General features: G+C 37.1%; 1 long non-coding RNA gene across 1 annotated transcript; it reads right to left on the reverse strand.

Moving 5' to 3' along the window:
• Positions 1–3,034: 3,034 nt before the first annotated feature.
• LOC146407120 (uncharacterized) lies at positions 3,035–23,923 on the reverse strand. Its single transcript, XR_014832258.1, has 2 exons — positions 23,786–23,923; positions 3,035–7,777 (listed from the first exon to the last, which is right to left on the reverse strand). It is a non-coding gene; the product is annotated as an uncharacterized LOC146407120 (long non-coding RNA).

The following is a 23,923-nucleotide window of genomic DNA, read 5'->3' on the forward strand; positions in this document are numbered from 1 at the left end:
CTCAACAGCAAAAAAACCAATCAATCAATGGAAAAATGGGCAAAAGACCTGAATAGACATTTCTCCAAGGAAGATATACAGATGGCCAACAAACACATGAAAAAATGCTCAACATCGCTGATTATAAGAGAAATGCAAATCAAAACTACCATGAGATACCACCTCACACCAGTCAGAATGGCCATCATTAATAAATCCACAAATAACAAGTGCTGGAGGGGCTGTGGAGAAAAGGGAACCCTCCTGCACTGTTGGTGGGAATGTAAACTGGTACAGCCACTATGGAGAACAGTTTGGAGATACCTTAGAAATCTATACATAGAACTTCCATATGACCCTGCAATCCCACTCTTGGGCATCTATCCGGACAAAGCTCTACTTAAAAGAGACACATGCACCCGCATGTTCATTGCAGCACTATTCACAATAGCCAGGACATGGAAACAATCCAAATGTCCATCGACAGAGGATTGGATTCGGAAGATGTGGTATATATACACGATGGAATACTACTCAGCCATAAAAAAGGATGACATCATGCCATTTGCAGCAACATGGATGGAACTAGAGAATCTCATACTGAGTGAAATGAGCCAGAAAGACAAAGACAAATACCATATGACATCACTTATAACTGGAATCTAATATCCAGCACAAATGAACATCTCCTCAGAAAAGAAAATCAATCATGGACTTGGAGAAGAGACTTGTGGTTGCCTGATGGGAGGGGGAGGGAGTGGGAGGGATCGGGAGCTTGGGCTTATCAGTCACAAGGTAGAATAGATTTACAAGGAGATCCCGCTGAATAGCATTGAGAGCTATGTCTAGATACTCATGTTGCAACAGAAGAAATGGTGGGGGAAAAACTGTAATTGTAATGTATACATGTAAGGATAACCTGACCCCCTTGCTGTACAGTGGGAAAATAAAATTTAATAAAAAAAAAAAAAAAAAAAAAAAAAAAAAAAAAAAAAAAAACTTCTGCTTTTCACTAAGTATTTTCATGTATGCATTTTTAATATTAATTAAAATACTTCTAAACATTTTTAAATTATTTAAATTTCTTAATGCTGAATATTTAAGGTTTTTGAATATTTTAATTTCTAGAAATAATGTTACAATGATCATCTTTCTGAATAAATTTTATCTCTATCAGATGATGCTTTTAGGATAATTAGTGAAAGGAGTTATATTTTTCTTTTTAAGAAGTTTGATTCAAATGGACAACTTATTGTTCAGAAAGTTTGTACAAAAATATAATATTTAATGTATATAGGTTATAATATTGTATAGAGGTATATAGATATATAATTTTAAATTAGTTCAATATATTTGCAATATTTATTTTTTGAAATGAGATTTATAGACATAAGCAAATTTGGTATATGTGAATGAAAATTTTAGATATCACTGCCAACCATCTTTAGAAAACAAGCTTTCAATTCTGCTGGGATAAAAACCACTGAAGCAAGTAAAGCTTTTCCCTTTCATAGATTAGGGAAGTAAATTGGTCTAAACAGATTTAAAAAAAGCATCAAAACTAATGAAAGAGACAGATGGTAGATAAGATGAGTGTATTAAATTGAAGACTAATGTTTTCAGGCTTTAAGAAACAGATGACTAGAAATTGCAAGACACCTTTTTCAGGGCTGTCAGGGTGAAAAGCTTTATAAATAATCATTTTCTGTTTTGTAAAGTTAGAAACAAACGATTTGTTTAACTGACAAAGAAGAAAGGTTAATGAAAATAAAGCATATTGATAATAGGAAATGATGTTTCAAAAAAGCTACTTTTTGAGGAAAATGTTTAATCTTCAAGAAAAATAAATAACAAAGGAATAGTTAATTTAGAGAATAAAGATTCAGAGCCTACAAAAGTTATGACCACCCATAAAGCAACAATACACTAAATATTTTTGATTATCTAGTTAGGCACTGAGCAGTGAATTAGACCATAAGAAATGAAGACTCATTTAGACAGTATCCCTGTGCTGTAAAAGTTGAGACTCTATTTTGGGAGAAAGTAAGTAGAAGCAATTATAACACCATGTGATGCTTCTTTAGTACTTACAAAGAATGTGTATATTCAGGAGCTCTCTGTGGCACAGCCAGTTAAGGTTCTAGTGTTATCACTGTAGCAGTCTGGGCTGCTGCTGTGGCATAATTTTGATCCCTGGCGCAGGAACTTCCTCATGTCTAGGGTGAAGCCACACATACACAAAAATGTATATATTCAAACAAAGAGATACTTTTCTTTTAAACCATCAATGAACAAAGTTGAGTGAATTGACTTTGTTATTTTATCATAGCCAGTATTGTCAAAAATGAATATATAGAGACTATCAATTACTGGTAACATTGTAGATTGATGCCACATCTCTGAAGGGAAACGTGATCCTGTAAAGAACTGTGAAAGGCAAGAGATTTATCTTCCTTGCAAACTAAAATTTTAGCCTACAAAATGATCATGGAGGTTCCCAGAAGATATGAGATTCCTATAGCCACACTGTCCTTATTTTCTTGTGCCAGTGCCCCAAGCTCCAGTGTCCACAAAGGGAAGTGAAGAGGGCCAAGTGACACATGTGTATGTGATGGAGAGCATTACAACCTGAACCTAATTTCTTTACATTACACAGTAAGCATGACTACCCATTGCTCTGGAGGAATACTTTATCTCTGTCTTCCAAGATTGTTGGCTATATAAAACAATCTATGAAAAATTGGTTGGAAGCAAAGCAGAAGTTACTCTACTTACAAAATGTAGAAAACTGTCTCCCAACATACCCTAAGTATCAAACGTTTTAAAAATATCTGATAGTACACAAGGGATGGGATTATTAAATCAGACTCAAATGAATCAAAAATCTTACTTAATATGGAGATAACAATTTCAAGTATTAAATAACTTTAAGGCACAGGTATATTAAGGAGAGTTTTGATACCACCAATAAAGTCCCTCTAGCCCTTTCTTGGCACATATGCCTCTAAGAATGGAATGTATTTACATCATTTTCAAAGAAGGGAACTCTCAGTCATTTCACACTCATTAGGTCACTCAATTTAATACCAATACATAGCATATATGACATATTCCAAGGATCTATTCCCTATAAAAATAGGTTTATTTACTGTAAACAATTTTAGACAGGTGTATCCTAAAGTTCCATAATAAAGACTCCCCTGATAGCAAATCCCATCAATGGATTTGCTAGCAAGTATGTCATTAGCATATTTATTAGGATGTAGGTGAGGTAGGTGCTCTTATTTAACTTCTTCTTTATATTTATTTAACTCCTTGTCAACTCACTTCCTTTATTCATATGTTCCCTTATTTGTTCATTATGATAATTAAACCTGTTAATATATATAATACAGAACTGCCTCTCATATAGTAAAAACTTATCTTGGTTAGCACTGAAGCAACAAAATCTCTTTTAAGAAAAGAAGGACACCTTAGGAATCATCTAATTAATATAGGAGGACAATCTGCCTACTTGCCATGTGATTAAATTCAGCTGATTTGCCCAGACAGTGTTTTCTTTCTTTTTCATTGTATGATGCATTCCCTTAGTGAATCTCCATACAAGAGTTAAGGAGGACAATCTTCTCAGATATTGGATGACTGTTTTTTCATTCTTTGGTTGTATCTGAGTAGATGAACTTCTCTACGTCTTCCAAACAGATTCTCAAGACCTGTTTGTCCCATTTTAAAGACATGGAAACTGAGATCTAGGATTAGTTTGGTAGTTGGTTAAAACAAATCATTAATTAGAGATAGAAATGGATTAAAGACCATGGTTTTGACATCCAAGTCCGTGTTATTCTTCATAAAGTAAACCAATTCTTTTTAAAGCATTATCTGTCCCCCCAAAAATGCTATTCAAATCAATTATAGCAGATATGCACACAGAGCATTTTTTCCAGGGAAGTCATCTGAAAGAGATAGGCAAGTGTAAATATCAAAAACAATGGACCTGCAGGAGTCCATTTGTGAAATGTGTCAATATGGTATATGAGACCAGGAACAGAAGATACTGCAACACTGACAGCTCAAATGCACTGGGATTTCATCCATGGCACACTGCATACTGTGTCTGCAAGCATCAGCATAAATTCCAGGACTTGGAAATAATAAAGTTGGTGGCTGACCTGACTAACTTGACCTCAGATTATAGTAGAGTTTAGAGTTAGAAGGTAGCTAGTGATACCTAAACGCTGAGACTGGGAAAGGCAGAGGAGACTGTGCACCATTAACAAGGAGAAGAATAAAAAAACAATTTTTTGAATAAGCATACCATTTTGCACTTAAGTATTTTTTCAAGGATTCTGTTAGTGAGTGAGGAATATTCAAATACATGCATATAATTTTTCTATAGTTCATCAATAATACTGATCATTAGGACTTCTTCAGAAGATTTTGATAGGGTATTCACTTGGCCCGAATAGCAAAATGCATGAAATGGCATTGCCTAAGGGCTTTATACAGAGAAAAATTGAAAACATAGCCAGCTGCCAGATGGAAGATGTGTTTGCAGAACTCAGAAAACTGCTGCAGAGCAAACACTGCTGAACAATAGCAACTGGGGCCTGCCTTGGCACTAGTTGTCTATTTGCAGTCATTCATAAAATTTTAATGTTTGGACATTAAACAGAGCAGAAGAGATATTGCTATGGTCTGCTAAGTGTTAGTGCTGGATTAAGACCTATAGTTAGTGTTATGAAAAACACTACAGCACAAGCAGCTATGATGATTTAAGAGAATATGACTGCTGCTGTTGTTTCATCTAGGAGGATGGCACTTACTGATAAAAATACAAATTACTTCATATAACTTATTTGTGGTCTACATGGAATCATACAACAGCATCAAGCTCTCATGTTCTGCAGTGATGTATACACTATAATCATTGGCCGGGTTTATGGAAGTAATCTCAGAAATGATCTCAGAAATGAGCTTTTCTCAAGGTATCAATATGTAAATGTATAGGACCTTTCTTTGTGCTTAATTTGCCTAATTACCATGGATTACTCTCTGTTTCCAAGGGTTATTTCTGAATTCGATTTATGCAGATGCTTCATGTGATATGGGAGATATAAAGAGAATGTCTCCATGTGTAGAAGAGGAACACAGAATATGGAGTCAGAAAAAAAGAAGGGTGTTTACCTCTCTGTACTTTTTTTTTCCGTCTATAAAAACTGATAATACCTAGCTCATATAGTTGATGGGGTAATTTAATGAAACACCATTAAAGAATTCTCTGATCATTTTATGGTTTTGTAACAAGGTAACAATCATGACAAAGAATATTTGATTGTGCTTATGAGCTAGAATTATCAACTGTGAGGAAGGAGTGATGGTCATTCCATCAGACTACTCAAAGAGGGAAGCTGGCCACTCTTTACCACTGCCCACCCTCTACCCCACATCCCTTATATATTTCAGTATTTGCTATGACTTATTTAACCCCATTCTGGTGATGATCTATGTACCTACAGGCTAAACCCCCAGTAGTTTGGACCCTAGCCAAAAAATGTGTTAGTAGTTTGCTTCCTAGCAAGTGGATCTTAGGTGGGGAATGGACAGGGTTTGGTAGGCACCACCAAAACTCTAATCAGACTTATAATCTAGAAGGCTAGTCCCTCCCCCAACAATGAGCTGCCTTGGAGACCAATTATCATTGTAAGATGTTTCTTTACAACTTCCCTCTACCCCATACCCAAAACCATTACCCATGTTCCTATGGAGATTGCCTTCCCTTAATCTTTGAATACTGACTTAGCCCAAGGACAAACCCATGCTAAAAATAAAAACTACCCCTTTTCCTATATAACTAACTGATCCCTAAGTGGTGGGGAGCCTAAGTTCTCTCAGTGCTCCTAGCCAGTCTTCTGGCCAATAAAACTTGCTTGAAGTCTCAGTGCTCTGGCCTCCTGCCTCTTTGATTTTCCTCTCTAAGAGTTGAATTGGAAATAGTTCACAGCTGCCATCAATGCCTGATAAATGAATTTCTGGAGGTGTTCAAAACCCAGGTGCCTGTGAGAGCATCATGCTGAAACTTCTTTACCTACACCAATGCTGTGCAATGTCTCTGATTGACTGACTGCAGACTAAACTCCCTTTGAGAGGACAGGAATACTGAATCCCTGGCCTCAGCTTGTGGTCATTACTCATACTTCTTACCAATGCACCCTCTGTTGCTCTCAAATCCGTAGGGTCACTCAAAATATCTGCCTCAAATAGAACAGAATTTTTGGAATTGATGTCTGCGTAGCTTAGATTTGAGTTTGGCCAGTGTCCCTGGCGTTTATAATGCTGGATTTATACCACCATTCACTCCTTCTTCACCTTGTGCTTACAACCTGTCTTGGATGCACTCTCAAATCACATAATCTGTTTCCAAAACGAACATCCATCTGGTTACTGGCTTTCCATTACTGGAAGAGCTCCCTCCTCATGTCAATAATGCAGCCCAGACCTATACTTTAAGACAGTTTTGGTTGCTTTAAAAAGGCTCATTTAGTAAAAAATTCATTCAGTGGAGGAAGTTAATTTGTGGCTTCAACTTCTCATAAAGCAGTTTGCTTAGGTTAACCAACTGGTTTTCTACTGAGACTGATTTCTTCACTATCATCATATGCTCCATATTCAACAAATAAAACACTTTGAATGAAAAGAACCACAGTGTTCTCCGTAGGTAGTACAAGAATTCATCCTGGGTCCTATAAGGAGTATTAAGGTACTTTACAGTACAACGACTTAGGAAGAGTCTAAGGACATATATGACTAAGCCAATGGAAAATGAATGTCTCACTGTTCTTTGTGCAAAAAAAAATTAAAAAGCCCAGAAGTGGAATATTATGCTGCATTATAGAAATAATAGAAAAGTATAAAATGATCTTTAGAAAAAAATTTGTTTTCAAAATCATTTACATCTATTCATGCCATTTGGACTTCCTAAAAAACTTTTAGGGCCACACACTTCTCACCTGTGTAAAATTACTTGTTAGAAGCATCCAAATTAGGCATGATTAGGCATATTAAACTTTTAGAGTTTAAGACACTTGAAAATGTCATTGAAAATTAACTACTAATAATTTTTAAGATATCTTTATTATAGGGAAATGTATAAAAGAACTAAAAAGAGGTGGATATCTCAATTTTCTAAAAAGATGATCAACCCCTATAGCATGGATCTAAATAGATATATTTAATAATAATGAAACAAAAACTGAAATACTATATAACCTAGCTAGGAAAAGTCATAAAGAGTGAGCCTCAATTAATTGTAGAATAGATTAATAAATACTAATTACAACTCATTTTGAGTCACTTTCTAGGGGTCCAAGCTTATCCAGAGAGTAGTGGGTGGGAGGGACCATCTTTGCAAAGAAGTAGTAATCCTTGTCTGCAGAATGATTAACCAGTCTCGCCTTGTATTTATCCCCTACACCCTCATTTTTCTCATTGTTTTTCTTCTTTGTGTCCATATTTATAGCTGAAATCATGCTGACTGGGACAACAAGGAATCCCAACCTGTTTCCATGATGAAAAAAACAAGGCGGAAAAAGGTAATTTGTCACATTTTTTTTCTTTTTCCTCATTCCTCCTTGTTGTTACATACTTCCCATGGTATTTTCCCTCTCCTTTTCATGCTTCCTTTTGTCTCCATTTTCTTCTCCATCCACCAACTCTTCCTTTTCTTGATCTTTTCTATCATCTCCATTAATATCTCTTCTTTTCTCTCTTTTTCCATTTCTTTTCTTCTCCTCCTGAATAACTGCAAAAGTAGATATCACTTATTAACAAACAAACTTGGAGCAAGTATTCAGCATCTTCAGAGAACTCGTAGATCAAAATATCAAAAGCCCATCATTAGGAATATTTTTAAGTCTTTATGAATAAACATTGTCGTCTCCCTCACAAAGATCGGCAAAAAAACCAACTGTGTTTGTTAAACTTATTGAAGCAAGGGAGATCACCATTGTAATAATTTGAATAATGTGTTAAAAGGGAGAAATTAGAGAAGGTTTTAGGCTTTGGAGCCTGATATAAAGTAATTTAATGAAGATAATTGGAGTTGGGAAAAGCTTGTTACATATCATTTAAAATTGTTTCAACGGCAGGTTAAAGATCCTGAAGTGACTCTTAATAATCTAACTATTACTCTAATAAGTAAGTCGTATGTGTAGGTGAATGAACTATTGTCCAAATCATTCACCCAGACATGTGGCTTGATTGTAAAAATTTCTTCAAGAAAAAAGTGAAATTATTTAACTGGTTTTTCCAGTTAATTTTTGGTTAAAAACTTCCTGAGCAAACAGTTAAATAACACTGCTGCAGGTGGTCTCAGTTCTTAGTCCCAACAGTTAAATTATGTAGGAGCAGTAGTCTTAGTTCCTACCCAAGGAATGGTCTTAGTTCAATACAAAGAGACTGGATTTCAGAAAAGTACTGAATAAAGATGCCTATGATATATTCTGGAAAGAAGGTAAAATATAGGCTGGACAATTTTTAATCAGGGAAATTCTTGTACACTGAGGGCATTTGGAAATAGGTGCATTCAGAAAGTAGTGTCAAAGAATGGTGAATGAATTGTAATATACAAGGCAGTCCCACACAATAAGGAATTGTTGTACCTGAAATACCGGTAGAGTACATATTAAATAAAAACAATGGCTGACTAATAGTAATTTTAGGTAGAGTCCCATTCAAAAACCACACTAGAAGTATGTAGACTTGCCATTTTCAACCACATTAGAAGTATGTAGACTTGTCATCTCTATTAACATATCATAAAATACTGTATTTTTTCAACATTCCAAAAAAGATATCAATGAAGAACTAGGAAAAATGAAATAAAGTTGGAATAGCTACTATTACAGGTGACATAATCAACATTCAAGTTTTTCTCAAAGAAAAAAGAATAAAATAAATGGGAAATTTAACAGGAACAACATGTAGAATTCAGTATATACTCACCAAAATTAAATTGTCAGCTTCTAAAGACCATCCTTAGAAGTAGTTTAAGCAAGGAAGATTTAAAGATTTTGGCAGATCGCAAAATCAATATGACCTAGCAATTTGGTGGAAATTGGATTAAATTATTGGAAGAACACTAGAGTACCAATTTCAAAGCACATTAGAAGAATCATATTGCATTACATATATTTTATGAGACATATTAGCAAAACAAGATAAGCCAGAAGAAAATAAAGATGATGAAGAATGTGAGTAAGGCTGTAAAGACCATAGCATATCCATAGTGCATGAGAAATTACTAAAGAAATCAAAGGCTTTTAGCTTGGAAGTTAGAGAAATAGAAGCTAAGGAGAAATTGTTGTCTTCAATAATAAGAACTATTGTCTTAAAAGAAATGTTTGACATCATTCTAGAATCTTGAGACTCAATGTGCGGTCCACCTACCAGCAGTATTGGCACACCCAGGAACTCTTTAGAAATGCAGAATCTTGGGTCTCATCCCAGACTCATCAACTCAGAATCTGCATTTTAACAAGATCCCCAGGTAATTCTTAGTGTCTGAAAAGTGGCTGGAGAAGTATTTCCCAAACTTACCTGAGAATAATAATTGCCTGATGTGTGTGATAAAAAAAAAAGCATATCCTAAGGACCAGACTCAGATTTTCTGGCTCAGAATTTTCCAGGGGAAGAGATCAGGTGATCTATAAGTTTAGCAAGTACAACAGGTGATATGAATCACCCAAATTTGAGAAGACAGATTTGTTCCCATTCATAGAACTAGATCTAGAATGACTATTAAAATCAGATGGGTTTTTACGACAATTTCTAAAACTTTGTCCTATTATAAGAATAAGCTGCTTTGGGAGGTAGTAAGCCCTGGTCATAGAGCTATTATGAGTAGAATCTGACCATCTGTCAGAAATGACAAAGAAGGGAAGTTTATTCTCCATAGGAAGTAGAACTGGATGAGTCTATGTTTCCTTCCAAATATAAAATGTAGATTCTTCTAAATCCAGCTGTGATTTCTCAAACCAATTTGTAGAGACATACTTAGTAATAAAAGCCAGAGGCAAATCCAAGAATAAAAAAAAAAAATTGACCCCCGTTTCTGTAGTGCATTCCCACTGCTGCCTTTCATGAGCATTTGCTGGTAATTCATCTAAACTGTGATCCCATTGGCACCAGGAACTGAAAATAGATCCACGGGTTCCAGGAAGTAATTAAGGGTTTTTCTACTGAGCTCAGCTTGAATTAACTTCAAGGAGTCTTGCAGCTGCCTAGATTTTTCACACTAAGTCATGTCATGGTGCATAATTTGATGCTGTAATTTATTCACAGTTAATTCTTATTAAATGAAGCCCAGTGGCAGTTTTACCATAATAAGGAAAGAAAGTAACGCTTGTTTTATTGCCAGAAAAATGTTCACTTAGGTGAAAAATCAGGACTCACCTATGATCTGTTAATATATAGGTAATTGTTACATGCAGTTTTCAAATTGAGCAGCTACAAGAGTTCTCAAATTGAACTGCTATGAAATTCCAACCTTATTTCTTTTTTATTACTCTGGTTATTTGAAGATTAGATTCACTTAGAGTTTTGCCCTTCTGTTTCAGATTCTAGCATCAAATTACACACCACTCATTCAGAATTTTGCAGCAGATATTGTAACAAAATCAGACAGCCATCATTTCATTCAGCCATGCTCTCCCTCTTTTTTATGTATGAAAGCTATTGGAGGAAAAAATAGTTACTCTGAATCAGGAATGAGAGGGGAGCAGAGGGAGAGGCTCTGACAGGTGTGAAAATTGGCTTTGTCAGTCTAAGGTTTGGACCTTGAATGCATAACCTATTGCTCCATGCCAGTATGTATCACTTGTGTGAGTATGAGATTTGTGTTGGAGGTATGGCTAGGACTTGACAGACAGAAGTATAAAGGTGTTGTGGGATTTATATGAGGTTCTGCGGTGTTCAAAGTCATTTGCTGATAGCTTATTTTTAAGGATCAGTCTTTTTCTCAAGTTTAAATACGAGAAATAACACTTGATCTTGTCTCAATGTATGGGACTACCTCTCATCAAACACTTCATGCTAGAAATCTCCAAATCGCAGTCAGTGCTTCTCCTTCCTCACCCCATATTCAATTGTTCACCAAGTCCTCATTATTTTACCTATTACAGTGCACTTTAAAATAGAACATCCTCTCCATTATTTTAACACAGTTCTGAGTACCAGTTATGTATTGGACACAGTCTCATACTAGATTACAAATTGAATCAACCAAAGTCCCTGCTAATCAGCTAATCCCCAAATGATATAACAAGGCTTTATTTTCTCTCCCTCATTTACATATTTCTTTTCCTCAAGAAATGAATTTCTACTGGGATGATCTTTATGAAAGATCTGACTCTGATAAAGTCTAAATGACTCCCATCTGCAAAAAAAAAAAAAAAAAAAATGTTTCTCAGTATGAGTAATCATGAAAATCACCTGAATTCTTTTGAAAGAGCAAGAAAGAGGGAGAAAAGAGAAGGAGGAAGGGAGAGTTTTAGTTAACTCAGGTTGCTACAGTAAATTACCATAGACTGGTTCCCTTAAATAACAATCATTTTTTTCTCACATTTCTGGATTCAGGAGTGTCCAAGGTCAAGCTGCTGGCAGATTGGTTTCTTAATGAGGGACCTATTCCTGGTCCCTTCCCACTGTGTCTACACATGGCCGATGGTGAGAGAAAGCAAGCCATCTCTTATGTAGGCGTTAATCCCATTATGAGCACTATTTCCCAAAGACCCCCATCTCCAAATAATAGCACACTGGGGATGAGGGTTTCAACATATAAATTTTGTGTAGGGGAGAGGAACACAAACATGCAGTTTACAACAGAAAAGAGAGAAAGAGGGAAAGAGAGAGACAGAAAGAAAGAAAGAAAGAAAGAAAGAAAGAAAGAAAGAAAGAAAGAAAGAAAGAAAGAAAGAAAGAAAGAAAGAAGATAGAAAGAAAAAAAGAAAGAAGATAGAAAGAAAAAAAGAAAGAAGAAAGAAAGAGAAAGAAAGAAAGGAGGGAGGGAGGGAGGGAGGAAAAGAAGGAAGGAGGGAGGGAGGAAAGGAAGGAAGGAAAGAAGGAAGGAAGAGAGAAAGAGAGAAAGGGAGAAAGAGAGAAAGAAAAAAAGGAAAGATCTTTAGGCTCCCTCCCTTTTCAATTCTTATTTTGTAAGTTAGGAGTAGGGCCAAGAAAGCTTATTTTTTACCAGGATCCCTGGTATTCTTATGATCAGGCTACTTCAGGAAACAATAGACTAAAGAGTACAGCCAAAATACATACCTTGGCCTTCAAATTTTCCAGTCCGCCCTGCCCCACCATATACAGAACACATCACATTCTTCAAGGAACTTTACCCTCCAGTCCAGTCATTCACAATCTCGATTGCAGGCCAAAACCTTGGCAGGCTTTGTAAATAACCCACATGTGTAGGTCTTATCCCTGTATCCCTGGAGTACATGATTCTGTAGATGTAGTGTGTAGCCCATAAACAGCCTAATAGTCAGTTCTGATCACAACCAAGATTGAATCCTGCTGCTTGAACCACATCACATTCAACTACCAGCCTTCACTCCTATCACACTAGATTTCAAGCCTTCACTGAGAAAGTTGGTCCCTTTCCTCTGACCATGATGGTGTTCTGCTCTGGCTGGGATACTCTACTTTTCGCTCTTGTCCACCCCAAGAAACTAATCTTCAAAACTCTTCTGTCACCTCCTCTTTGAAGACTTCTGTTTCCCCTACCTTGGTCCACAAAAAATTCCCTCTTGAGTTTTCATAACTTGCTCACATTGCCAGCCTCTTAGTGCATTGTTTCATAACTATTAGAATAAAACTTCCTCTTCTGTTAGATTATGAGAGCCCTCCTTCCAAAGATGGTAACATTTCTTCCTTATATACCTCGTATACCAGCAACACATCTAGAAAAGAGATGGAAAGTAAAATAGAAGGAAAGAAGCAATTATCAAGCGGGGGTACAATGGAGGGCATTTGGGGTGCTGGTATTCTTCTGTTTCTTTTAATTTTTGTTTGTTTATATATATATATATATATATATATATATTTTTTTTTTTACCTTAAAGAGAACTTTAAAAGGGAGAAAGAGAGATGGAATAAAATTTTCCACCATAATGAAGATGAACCCATGGTCCAAACTCAGAAAGGAGGCTGCCTGGTTACTTGTCTCTCTTCTGTATTGTCACTTTGCCTTGAGCCCTCTCTTTTAGAGAAGTTGATTCTCTGCCATGTATGCCTACTGGTGGCCTCCTTTACTGAATGGAATCATAGAATTTATTACATAGTTCCTGGCAGTCTGCTGGGTTTTTTAACATACAGTCAGATTACTATTAAATTATTGAGAGAATAAAAAATTCTAAATATGACCAAATTCTGAGTCAAAATTTTGATTTCTAACCTTTTTTATGCCTCCACAACAATTTAGTGGTTGTGAACTTCAAGCATGTTATTCTGTTTTTGAGACCAAGATTTCCATCAAATGAAATAATTTTGCATTCATTAAATGTACCATATGATAGATTTTACCACTATTAGACTCGAGGTTCAACACTGGAATCAGACAAGCTTACTGCTCTTAAAACATAGACCAGGGGAGAAAATAATTATACAGTATAGGATAAGAAGTATTACAAAAGTATTACAAAAGCCCCCTGGAGAGTATGGTGTGCATCAGGGAAGATTAATACCTCCTGTCCAGTCCACCTCACATCAGAGTCCTGTTGTGAAGCTCTAATGAAATACATAGTATTTGACCTCCTCCTAGGTGGCAGAAGAAGAGGGACAAATCATAGAATGAAAAGCATGTTGCAAAAATTAAAGCCCTGGGAAAGATATGCCATTTCTCTTATAATGTTGGCTCTTAATTGACTTTTGACTGGTGGTTACCTATTATATTGGGCATTCATTACTTCAGCTAATTTTTACTGAATTCCAATCATGTGCAAGGCACTACATTAAAAACAAAGCAGAAGAAAGACAGTTCATCTCTGCCTTTGGAAGGATCACAGGAAGAACATACAACCAGAAATTAAAATAATGAGGCAAGTGCTATAATTGGGAAGTAGAGATTATTTGCATGTTCATGTTTGAGAGAAAGTGACCTTGATGAGTTGGGGACATCTTTCCAAGCCTGAAGGATAAACAGGAATTAACCAAGAAAGAAAGGGAGTATGAAATTCTGGGACAGTGATTTGGCCAGAGGGAACAGCATGGGCAAAGATCCAAAGAAAAAGAATGTGACAGGTTCAGGGAAGTAAGAAGAGTATATAATGTACATGAATAGATAAAGGGTAACTTTGTTTTTCTTTTTTCTTTTTAAGTATAGTTGATTTACAATGTTTCTTCAAGTTCTATTGTACAGCAGTGTGAACCAATCACACATATTTCCCTGTGCTGTACAATAGAGCGCCCTTGCCCGTTCCATTCCAAATATAACAGTTTACATTCTCCAAAACCCCCAAATGCCCATCCCACTCCCTGCCCACCCCCAACACTTTGGAGGCTGGAGAGGAAGACATGAACCAGTTTATGATGCAAAGCTTGGTAAACTTGGTTTCAGAGTTTTGACTTGTATTCTGGAGTTAAACAGAGATAGCAGAAACTCTTTTAAGTATTTTAAGCAGAAAAACATTGTAAGAGTTATATTTAAGGGGGAAAAATCAATTTAATTATTGTTTGAGACGTTCACTGTGGTTAAGGCCAGGATGGGGGAGGAAAGTGAACCAAAATTCTCAGCAGGATATACTTACCACCCAGCAGGTAAGTTCTGGGGCATAAGTGAAGGCACCAGATCCTTAACTCACTGAGTGAAGCCAGGAATCGAACCTGCATCCTCATGGATACTAGTCAGATTTGTTTCTGCTGAGCCACAACAGAAATGCCATGGAGTTGTTCTTAAGGGGAACAGTTGCTTGAGAAAAAAACATAATTAATTAGGTTTGTGTCAAAAATAGTTAAATTATTCATATCTGTAGGGTTTGTGTGTTTTACTTATTTAATGTCTAGGGTCTTTAAGATGCTCAAAATAAAAAGTGAAAGAACAACTAGGCTAGTTTTCAGATTATGTTGATGACACCTAGTATCCTGGGAGAACTCTTGGCTCAGAGAGAAATCAGAAATCACAAATAATCTCCTTATATTCACACAGGAAATTTCTACATATAATTTAAAACTCATTTTTACAAAACATGCACTCAAATTTTGGAAGTGTCTTTACAATAATAATTACTTCACTAGAAGTTCCCGTTGTGGATCAGAGGGTTAAGCATGGTGCACTTTCAAAAAGCAAACATATTACTTAGAATTTCGTGTTCTGTATTCCTAAGAAGTTTCACCATATACCTGTGCACACAAGTCAGCAGAACCTTGCTCTTTTCAAACAGCCAAGCTCATGTTTTCATCACGAAGGTTTGGGAAGTAGGAAAGTTTATTTCTATCAACAGATTAGAAAACATAATGCTTTTGTCTAGTTCCTGAGGCTCCCCACACCCCTCCACACACAAAAACCTTGAGAGCAAAAATGATAGTTCTTCTCAACCAGGATTAGTGACTCAGTATGAGCAGCAGTAAAACAGGATGAACTGACATGTTTATTAAAAGTATAGGCTTCATTATTGGAGAGATGCAAATTAGGCTAAATTCCAGTATCTGTTGTGTGAAAAAAGAAACTGAACAATGACTGCATGAAACTCTTTTTCAGCAACATTTAAAAGCCAATCATGCAAATTTTGAAGGAGAATCATAAGAAGTTTTGTAGCTAAAAAGAGAAATGTCTTGACTAGGAGCAAAACAATAAAAAGAACCATCAAACAAGCAAATGAAAAATTGTCTGATACTGCCTTCAAGATCAGTTTCAAAACTATCTTGGAAAAAAATCATATTTAGAAGTACTCATATTTAGAAGTACATTTTTAAAAGTGCTATGCTGTAGATATGACCAAACCTGTTTGAATCAAAAAGGGGAAAACAAATAGTTGCCTTAGATATCTCACCAACCATCGCTTTTTAATATATTCTAAACATAAGAACAATTTGTTAAGAGACTCAGGTAAACTTATTTATTTTTGTAGCTTCTTGAAAGAATATGTAATGATTTGTATACTTGCCTGTTTTGGTTTGGAAAACTAAATGATTTGAAAATTACTTGTTAGTGAAATTTTTTTTTTCTTTTTAGGGCCACACCTGCTACATATGGAGGTTCCCAGGTTAGGGGGGTCTAATTGGAGCTACAGCAGCAGACCTACATCACAGCCACAGCAACGCCAGATCTTTGACCTATGTGGCAGCTTATGGCAACACCAGATCCTTAACCCACTGGGCAAGGCCAGGGATCGAATCTGCATCCTGTATGGATTCTTTACCCTCTGATCCACAACAGAAACTTCTAGTGAAGTAATTATTATTGTAAAGACATTTCCAAAATTTGAGTGCATGTTCTAGTAAAAGTGAATTTTAAATTATATGTAGGAATTTCCTGTGTGAATATAAGGAGGTTATTTGTGATTTCTGATTTCTCTCTGATTCAAGAGCTGTCCTAGGATACTAGGTGTCATCAACATAACCTAAATACTAGCCCTGTTGTTCCTTCACTTAAGCATCTTAAAGACCCTAGACATTAAATAAGTAAAACACACAAACCCTACAGATATGAATAATTTAACCATTTTGACACAAACCTAATTATGTTTTTTTCTTAAGCATCTGTTCCCCTGAAGAACTACTCCATGGTGTTCCTGTCATGGCTCAGCAGAAACGAATCTGACTAGTATCCATGAGGATGCAGGTTCATTCCCTGGCCTCACTCAGTGGGTTAAGGATCTGGCATTGCCAGGAGCTGTGGTGTATGTCACAGATGCAACTTGGATTCCGTGTTGCTGTGGCTATGGTGTAGGCCAGCAGCTACAGCTCCAATTCGACCCCTAGCCTGGGAACAGCAGCCCACAGAGGGTGGTATTTCACTAGAGGTAAGCTATACCAAGATGAGGACAGTGTTATTACAGGAAGACTTGACTCCAAAGGAGGCTAATGAGGGGAGGCACAAAAGTGGCAGAATAATTTAAGTGTATGCCTTAAAAGGTATTAAGTGATTTGGATTCTATGTGTCCAGATCCCAATTTTAATTTGTGGGGGTGAAGGATAAATAATCACTTCCCCCTCCCGCCCCCCCCACTCAAGCAAATTCTTTGACACCAACTCGGTGTTCTCCAACTCAACTCAAATCTGACACCATCTACTCAGAAAGCAGCATCCAGTGGCTCTCAGTTCCCAGATCAGGGATTGAACCTGGGCTGTAGCGGTGAAAGCACTGAGTCCAAATCACTAGACCACCAGCACTGGGTAGATAGTATCAGATTCCACAGGTTAAGGATTCAGTCCTACAAAACTGCCCTCCCTCCCCTGCTTCAGATGTCAGTTATAAGTCCAGGATGGTACCTCTACTGTCCAGGCTGTTCTGACCAACTGACTATAAATCAGAGGTTCCCAAGACTCCTTCCTTGGGTTTAATTCATTTGCCCAAGTGGCTTACAGAGTTCAGGAAACGCATTTTCTCACTAGATTACCAGCTTATTACAAAAGGATGTAACTTAGAAACAGTCGGGAGGAAGAGATGCATAGGGCAAAATGTGGGGGAAGGGCACAGAGCTTCTCAGTTCTCTGAGCATGCCATTATCCTCAAACCTCCAAGAGGTCACTAATTCAAAAGCTCTCCAAACCCTGTCCTTAAGGGGTTTTATGGGGGGTTCATTACATAGGCATGGTTGATTAAACCACTGGCCCTTGGCAACTGAACTCAGTCTCCAGCCTCTCTTCCCACCCAAGAGATTGGGGGTGGGGGTGGAGAGGACGAAAGCTTCCAACCCTCTAATCACTGGATAGCTCTCCTGGCAATCAGACCCTTCATCCTTAGGTTATCTAAGGGCTTTCCAAAAGTCACCTTATTGATATAACAACAGACACCTTTATTGTTCTTATCATAGGAAATTTCAAGGATTTTAGAAACAGCAAGAAACATACGCTGGCCATCTTAATGACTGTATATTGACCACAATATCACACATACATAGAGGTTTTGTTTTGATTTGATTTGATTTGGTTTGCTTTGGGGGTGGTCGTTGTTTCTTGTATAATCTTTAGAGGTATACAGGAGTCAAAATAAGAAAGTGAGGAGCTGGGCATTGACATGGCTCTGAGGACTTCCACATGTTGTGGAGCTGAATAAGCACCTGTTTTGGAACACTAGGGACATGATATTTCTATCAGTTTCTTTTTTTCAGTATAAGCCTGTTTTCCTCTTTAAGCCAGTGTGCCAAGGGACTCTTTAGCAATTGAATCTTGCATGCCCTGGTGACTTTTTGGCCACTTGCCACGTAACTCCTTTCTCAACCATAAAACTATACCACAAAATTGTAACTAGAATAATATGGTACCTGGATTTGGGCAATTCCATTTCAAGAAATAATTTATGTAATTAACAACAAGGGGAAAAAACCCACATGTGAGATATTTTATAATTCTGTATCCCCCCAAAATTTTAAATGCCTTTTACTTTGTAATATTTCTATTAGAGACCAGTGGGAAACTGACTCTCAACTGAGAAAGTGCCTCAACTGAGAAAGGAAAAGTTGTAAATTAGCTTGCTTATAGACAAATTCTTCTTTTTAATCGCCCATTTCTTAAAACAAAAGGAAATCTTTACTGCCCATATGTAGTATCTGAGTATGATATATTGAGTGTAGTTTTTGACAAATTCATTTGACTAATACCTATCTCTGGAATTCTGAATTTTCTCTCACCATTTATTTTTTTAAATGAACCATTTAATTCATTTAGCACTTAGCAAAGGTAGAGTTTCCTCTCCTGTGAACTTGTCCACTTATGCCACTAGACTATTACTTGAAGGTATGTGTATAGAGTTGATTCTTAAATAACACAGGTTTGAAATGCATGAGTCTACTTATACAAAGGTTTTTTTTTAAAAATAAATAAATATGTATTATAGTACTACATGATGCACAGTTGGTTGAATCTGTGGACATGGAGCAACTTATATTAAGGGCCAGCTGTGAAGTTATACCTGGATTTTCAATTATGCAGTGCCCCTAACCCCTGCATTGTTCAAGGGTCAAGTGTGTGTGTGTGTGTGTGTGTGTGTGTGTGTGTGTGTGTGTGTGTAAATCTCCCAGCAGAGGTCTCATACAAATGGCTGTGCCAATAAATTTTGAGGAATGAATAAGTGAAACAGGAAAAATTAATAAAAGAAATTTTTAAAGTATTGCTGAGTTGATGCATATGAGAAAATTATTAGATATAAAAATTAGTAATTATAAGGCATATTACAAGGAGTAACAAGGACACTATTTTTGTCCCACTGGTTAACGCAATTTTGTCTTTTATGAAATCATCCTGAAAAAATCAATCATGATTGTTATTTCTAAATGACTCAAAAAATGGGAACACCCCAGGCATCACTGGGGTGGGGGGAGATGAAAGAGGTTTCATAGGAATAAGAATAAACAAGCAAAGCTCAAAATTGTAATTCAGGAAAATTATGGTGGAAGTAGAATGTCTGAAACACACTGTCAACTTTGTCTTGACTTCTGATGTTAAGGAATCTTTATTTCAATATACATAGTAATTTGTAAGCATTTCTTTCTCTGTCAAGCAGATTATGGGGTCCTTAAATTTCAAATGCATTCAAATCGTTAGGATTCTGTTATAGAAAAAGTTACATTTATGAGAGTGAGAAATCGTGCTCCCACGTTGCCCTAAGCTTCCATTTCTGATATCATTTCACACTGCAACTTTCTTCCTGTGGTTATCTCCTTTACTAGAATATAGGCTCTGGTGGAAACCATGCCTAATTTTTCTTTGTACCACCAGCAACCAGCTAATGTCTAGTTCATAAGGGATAAAGTCAGTAGATATCTGTGGAATTAATAAATGAAAGAATGAATGAGCAAAACATGTTTCTGGAATATCTGTAGAGTGTGATTTCAAGTTTATGCACTGGCAGGTGAAGCAAGACTGTCAGAATTAATTGGAAATGAAAATTATATTCTACTATACTGCCAGAATTTAAGAAATTTTGCTGTGATTCACATGGACCTGAGCTTTACTGTCTCATTTCCTCTGCTATTTGGATTTCAACATCATGAAGGAACATTGAACACTTACAGGAGACATTATTGGGAGACCAAATCTGTGTGATAATATAACTACAAAATGAAGAGTGAAAATGTAGGCTACCTAATCTGAAATTATTATAACACATTTAGATCAAATATGCATTTTTTAAAATGAAAAAAACAAGCTTTATATTATAATTTTACAGCACTTTTTAATTAATGTCATTTTTTTTTTTTGGCTTCTGTCTTTTTTTTAGGGCCACACCCGAGGCATATGGAGGTTCCCAGGCTAGGGGTCCAATCAGAGCTACCACTGCCGGCCTACACCACAGCCACAGCAATGCCAGATCCGAGCCACGTCTGTGACCTACACCACAGCTCATGGCAGTGCCTGATCCTTAACCCACTGAGCAAGGCCAGGAATCAAACCTGCAACCTCATGGTTCCTAGTGGGATTCACTTCCTCTGCACCACACCAGGAACTCTGATTAATGTCATGTTTAATAATTAAAATTGGCAAGTGTCTATTTGATATACAGAGAGAGTTCACATACTGTGCTATATAGAGATATATTATTACAATATTACATATTTGATACAAATTATTATTACATAAATATCATTTGAACTTTATAAAACCTTTTGAGATAACAAAGTCAGAAATAATATTACATTTCCAGGTCAGGAAAATGAGTATTCAAGAAATTAAATTACTTGCTCACCCACCCAGGACCAAGATTCAAGCATGGATACTGTCTCTAGTTGTGTGAAAAGCAGCAGCTTGCCCAGCCACCTATTCCCAGAGAGCTTACATAAAGTATGTGGAAAGAAACAGCATTTAGATCGGCTTTCTCCCAGACCTCTTTCCTGTGTGTTTGCTTCACCTGCATATGTCTTCATGACGTCCTGACCCTCTGGATCATTAGGGCCTCACTCTTACCATTCCCATTGATCTGCTTTTGTCATACCCTCTTCCAGCCTCGACCTCAGCCCTGAAATGATCATATTTATTCTCTTGCTTCTAACAGGGGAAAAATAATCAGACATTCTCCCGGGATGCTGGAGTCCTGGACTGCTATTGGGATCAGGTGTAGCATATTCAAATTCAGCCTGGAGTCCAAGTTGTATACTGTTCGAGGATGGAATCCTGGCACTGAATCTAGCTGTCTGCCTTCTCAGTTTAGGCACCAGAGAGGAAGGCAAAGATCCCAGTGGCACAACTATGCTCATTCATGAGAGTCTCAGGAAAGGGCATGACCCTACTCAGCTCTCCTCTGAAGAAACAGGAGCATGGACTTCAAGACATTGGTCCAATATCCTTCAGAGACACAGCCATGTAGTTTCTATTCTCATATGTATATTTGTCCAATATCCATCAGAGACACAAGCCATATAGGTGCTATCCTCCTATAACCTGGACACCTCAGAGACTAACCTGGCTTCCTATACCCCCAAAGACAGTCTTGCCTATAAAATATTTAAAACACTAAGTCACAATGTTTGTTAAAGAGGTAGAATCATCCTGTTATACAACAACTAGATTAGAAAAAAGAAAGAATATCAAAAATCAGTTTAAGTTAGAGCCTGAACTTAAATGTACACAGTCTGATTTCCAGTTCTGCGGCAGGGGTAAGGGAGTGGGGCAGAGAGGAAAGAATGGAGACTTTACCTCCACATGTTGATGCTCTGATACCTGCTGGCCCAGGCAGTGATAAACACTGAGGAGGCCTTTATTGTCACAGGGATTAAAATTCAGTAATGCTGAATTAGAGGTGACCCGCTGATAATGGCAAAAATTGCCAAGACAACATCTGGACAGTTTTTAATCCTAGCTATTTTAAAACTGGTGGACCATAGGGAACACAGATCAAAGAACTTCAGAACCAGAGCACATTGGATAAATTTTGGTTTTCCCTCCAACAGCCTCTTCTCTTAGGAGAAACTGTCAAGAATTTCATGACAGGATTTTTGATGAAAGCATAGTAGGTTCAGTGACTACCAGTTACCCAAGAGCACAGCTCCTGAATGTGGCTTCTGAGGCTTTTGTGCTCTGCCTCTGCTCACCTCACCCACCTCATCTTTCACCTCTCTCCCTTCAGTTCCACGTTGCAGATGAACTCTCGGCAGTTCCACAAAAGGGCTGTGTTCTCTTTGATTTCCAGATCCTTGCTTAAACTTTCATTTCTATCTTGAACTTTTTTCTATCCATTTTATTTTCTTTGTATCATCTTTCACAAATAAGTTTAGCCATTGCTATATTTGGAGAACATTTCTGAATTCCACTAATAACAAATTAGTTACCCTGATGTGTCTTTCTCTTATCATACACTGTACTTTGCCCTCTTTCTAATGATAGCACTCACTCAAAGGAAGGCTGCAGAAGAGCAGAGATTATTTCCAGCTGCCAGAAATATGTCTGGCACATAGTAAAAGCTCCAAAAATATTTATTGATCTCATGTTGAATTCTTGCTGTTAAAGGGAATTTTAGCTCCAGAATTATCTACATTTGTAAGAATTGGAATAGTAGCAAATAGGGATAAAAATAGAGGGAGAGAACTATAATAAATGGCAAGTTAAGTTGGAATAGATTTGGAGTGGCCTTTGTGCTGGATATTGTTTGCCCCCTTCCTTACACTCTCTCCATCTTAATCAACCCTGCTGTAGGTTCCAAGAGGCCAAAATTGGGGACTACATATACCATGTTCCCTTCGCATTTGACTTCCTATTGGGTTCTACCAATGGATGCAGCAGATGGAGATTATGAGGTAGAAGGAGTGATTGATAAATCGACACATTTCTTTTCCTGGCCCCCTACTTTCCAGGCTGCAGCCCATCCATTTAACTACCAAAGTGTTCATTTCCTATGGGGTGACTATCTCCTACAGCTGCAGCTCTCACTTTGTTAGGGGATGAAAATTAAGGCTTTCCCATTGAGTGTGAATTTTTTCCTACCTTTCTACACACACACACACACACACACACACACACACACTTTTGTCAACAGTTTCTTTTCAGGGTGCCATCTTCCTACAAGGACCTTAATCCACAGAGCCTTATGTTGTCTGAGATTTGGACTTAATTCTATAGGAAGTGAGAACCAAAAGCTTTTAGAAAATAAAGATATGCATAAGCTCAGATATTAGCAGAGGAAAACCTATTACACTACAGGTCCCTTAAGAACAGAGCTTTTGCCTTACTTGATGCCATAACCAGTGTCCAGAAGAATGTATGTTATACATGGCCCATAATACGTATGTATTAAAAAGAAACCTTGAAAACAATTAAATCTGCAAAGCCTAACTGTTGAATTTTAATCAAATGCAGAGATAATTGCATTTTCTTAAAGAGCCCCTAATAGTAACAAAAGTCGTAGATTCCAGAGAAATCCTGTAATCTAAATGCAGGCATTCTAAATGAGTAATTCCCTGAGAGTGCAGGACCTGAAAAGAGCTTCCCCCCATGCAGGTGTTGACCCAGCTCTTACACAGCCATCTTACTGTGTCCCCAGATAATTCTTTCTCGGTGATTAACTGTACTCAGACAGTGCTGCAGTGTGCAATTATTGCTTTGCAATCCATAAGGACAGGCCTGGAATGGAAGGCAGCATTGTCAGCAGGGCACCACTTACCTCATCCTGCAGACATCAATCTGATATCAAAGGGTGGTTGACTTCGATAAACTTTCCAAGCATAGAGCCTATAAGTGTATTTTTAGAATCAGGAAGCCTGCAAGACAAGTGCAACATGCCAAACAGAACTGAGGAAGT

The sequence above is a fragment of the Sus scrofa genome, chromosome 1, assembly GCF_054392235.1.
Source record: "Sus scrofa isolate SSC_HxYL_T2T_F1_AM1 chromosome 1, Sscrofa_HxYL_maternal_Yorkshire_Landrace_v2.0, whole genome shotgun sequence".
NCBI lineage: Eukaryota > Metazoa > Chordata > Mammalia > Artiodactyla > Suidae > Sus > Sus scrofa.